Raw genomic sequence first — 3,951 nt, forward strand, 5'->3', positions numbered from 1 at the left:
ATGTAACTGGTATCCAGAGACTGATGCAGTCATCACTTACCACTTCCTTTGGTCAGGCCCTGGATTTTGCAGCCAGGGTTGATTTTTACTGACTTTTAAAGAAAATACCTTTATGCTGTGCATGTAGCCAGGGAACAGGCTGGACCTTCTGACCTTATCTGATACCAAGAGATAGAAAGGAAATGATTCAGCTCAGCAATTCCTGCTCCAGTAGAACTGCTGTGGGAAATCCTCCTTAGCCTAATGCATATTAACTACCCTTTGCTTTTTAAAGGGGAGGTTTATGTTTAAAGCTATTTCAGATGCTTTTCCTGCCCACTGGCACTCTGCATCAATGACTGAGTTACGTCAGTTGCTATATATGCCAATCAGCAAACAACAACAACAACAACAACTGGAATGATCATCTTATTTGGAGATTCCTCACTTGATAGTGAGGTGGCCAGTTATCTACTTCCAAGAACAGGGCAGAGACCCAGTTTGATGTAGTGGTTAAGGCCATTAATATATTTCAAATTTCAGTCTCAGTTCTAAAGCAACTGGAAAGCTATATTGGGAAGTAATATATAAGTCATAAAGCTATATTGGGATGTTTAATTTTAAAAAATTGAAATTGGAATGCTCTGAATCATGGTATCAACCTCATTCTCACTTCCAAGGGTGCTTCTGGACTCCAGATGGCCCTCATAAACTTTCTTGGGAAGTAAACGTCATGGATTGCTTGGAGACTAGTGTTTTGTTTTTAAGTCTGGCCACTTACTCAGAAAAAAGGCAAAGGTAAAGTGGAGTGATAGTCAGTGTCCTGGGGAAGGTGATGAGGTGATCCAGACATGGTGGCAAGTTGCATTCAAATAAATTGCTGTTATACCTCCCATGGAAATTTTCTGTGAACGGACAAACCCACCCAGCAGCCCCTTTGTGCAAGTATCTACAATACAGTGTGGATAATTTTCTCAAAATTTCAAAAGTGTCCACCTTCCTAGGAGGATTAGAGACCTCTCACATAGGGTAAGCTTAGGGATGGTGACCAGACTAGAAGGCAGATCAAGAGGGCTTGACTTAGAAGTGCCATGCCATCCAGTTCACCAGCTGAAAGGGAGCTTTGCTCTACAATTTATGTTCTTTGCTCAAAAGTTATACATTTTGGAACCTTCAGATTCAGGACCAGCCTGATCATTAGGCAGAATAAAGTAACTGCCACAAAGTGTTATGGAAGCACTTGTTAGATCTTTATGCCTCATATGGAAAAAATAATAATGTGGCTGGCCTTGTACACTATATATCTTGAATTGAAGGAGAATTGACACTTCCTACTCTGCCTTAGGCAACAAAATTCCATATAACCCAGGGAAATTGTCTGACCAGTCCAATCCAATTTCTGAGAGCCAGTTTTTAAACTTTTTCTAGGACAGGTTTTCTCTCCACCCAGCCCATGGCAGACAGCAGGCTTAGAAAGGCAAAGAGGCAAGGGCAGAGTCCTGCCAAGGTGCCAGGCTATGCCAGCCAGAAACATGGGAGAGCTGAGGAGAAAGAAGACTCCATAACATGCTGCAGGAAGCCATGCAAGTGTGTGGGTCCCAATGGCCCCAACTCCCACTGTTCTGCTTGCCCTGCCCCTTCCTTGCTCAGGAATATTGATAATTCTTTATCAGCATCTGAACAGGATTTCTAAGGTTCTTCCACACACATAAAGGACCATCATCATCATCATATCCTTTACAGTTTCTTCTACTCTATTGTTTTAGACTATAGAAAACTGGAATTGGCCATAACCCAAGTTCCTCTTTCAATAGATTGTTTTGCCTTGGTTACCTAGAGAAATGTGCTAATTTATTTTTGAAGATATGAAAATGTGGAAGAGAAACATTCCAGTTACAACTGGGAGGTACAGCTTTTCTGCTGTCTGTATACACAGTGCTGTGCATGTCTTGAAAACTATGCCCTTTATGCCTTTCTCTCTTTTTAAATCTCTTTTTTTATAAAAAGAATTATTAAGTTTTAAGCAAAGATAAAAGCTACAGAAAAACAAAAAACTACAAAGAAAAAAAGAAAAAACTAAAACAATGTAGAAACACGAGAAAATTTTTCAAAATCACAAAAAGAGGTGACTTCTGACTTTTAATAGCAAGGATATACAATTTTCCCTATCAATCCCTTATTCTGTATTAAACCAAAATCACATTATTTCTATAAATCACTAAAATAAAAATCACTATAGTTGCTCCTCCTCTTATATTAAAAGAAATATATATATAAACCTCCTAATCAACTTCCCCCCCTCAAAGATAACATTTATTTAATTATTTCCTTCCTGCTACTATTCTATACATTCCTGTCTACTATAATAAAGATCAAATTAAAAAACATATAAATTGTCTGCCATTGTACTTGATAACTCAACAATTTTAATAATTTTAATCATATTAAAAAATTAGTTCTTTCCAGATCAGATATGACTCTATCATGCCTATCCTGAGATCACTGGACACTAGTAGGATCTAGCTTTTTTCTTAAGCCTTGCAGTATTGCTTTCCTCAGCCAGATTCCTCTCTCAGTTACCCAACCATTTACAGTACCTAATTTGCTTTTCAGCCAACAGCAACAAGAAACTACCAGAGAAAGTCTCATTTTACTGTGCCATCAACTTCAGATAGTTGCAAGAACTAGGGGTGCTGATGTCAACACTATAAGAGCTGGGCAAACCACATTTTCCAGTGTTCCTAACCCTTAACTCACCATTATATATAAGACCATAGGTAGCTTATCTCAGGAGCTGGTCTTGTTCCATCTAGCCAACTAGCATTGTTGATGCCAACTTTTATTGTTGAAATTCTCAGCACCTTTCCAGACTTTCAAGGACATGGCATCCAGTCCTGCCTGAAAATCTCAGAGGTTGAAGCTGGGACCTGAACTGAGGATAGCGCAACTGGAGATAAACTATCCTTTGCACCATCAGTTTCACCATCCCAGTACTGGGGCAAGAAGCCAGAATGGAAAGGTGGGTTGACATCTCCTGTGGTGTGTCTTCAATTCCCAATGGAGAAGTAAGGCTATAATGTTAATCTTACATCTGAGGCATTTTTGAGGCAGCAAATGCAAACATTAATAATATTATTAACTTGATAATTCCCTTCTTTATACAGAAGTAGTATAGTAATCTGATCAGGTTTCTGATCTACCAGTTTATATCCTGTAGGACCTCTACCAAGGACACAATGATCTAAAGTAAATTCCTCATTCCAGCTCCAAATTGGACTGTGCTCTGAGGTCAGAGAAAAATTTATTTCTGTTCCCTTTTTGGTTTCATGCATACTGAAGATTTAGGGTCATGCTTCCTGAAAAAGGTGGCTTTTTTGGTTTTATCTTGCAGGTGGGAATTGTTTGTTGAGGATATGAGATCTGAGACATTTTCTCTCTAATTTCTATATGATTAGATTGCCTTCTACCTCTAAATTACATCTTGAGCTATTTATCTCTTTTATAAATGTCATTGATTCACTTTGTTGCCCAGTATTATTCTAGCTTTCCTTAGCATGTCTTCCCCTTCAAAATATTTTCCAAATGGGACAATACTGCAAAGTTGCCTAAAAAAAGGTTATATTAAAGTCAGGGATGCACAATCTTGTTTAGAGCAAGGGCCACACTTGTCCTTTCTGTGGCTTGCCAAGGATCACATTTAAAAAAAAAATGGATGGGGACAGGACAAATTTGTCTGCATGTAATTTATATTGCAACCTAATTAAAACTCAATGTAACCAATTAATGCAGTTAAGAGGATTATTCCCCATTTGTTTAATAATTTTCCTACTTGGTCCCATTACAAATTAAAGTTCAATAACTATTCTTGGAAGGATTTTAAAAACTGCAGCTAAGTCTTTGCAGGAACTGTTTGTGTTCCTAGGTTACAAGCTAAGTAAGATCTGATTTAAATGTCCCTATTTTTGGGATGCT

Source organism: Candoia aspera, chromosome 2 (assembly GCF_035149785.1).
Source record: "Candoia aspera isolate rCanAsp1 chromosome 2, rCanAsp1.hap2, whole genome shotgun sequence".
Classification (NCBI taxonomy): Eukaryota; Metazoa; Chordata; class Lepidosauria; order Squamata; family Boidae; genus Candoia; species Candoia aspera.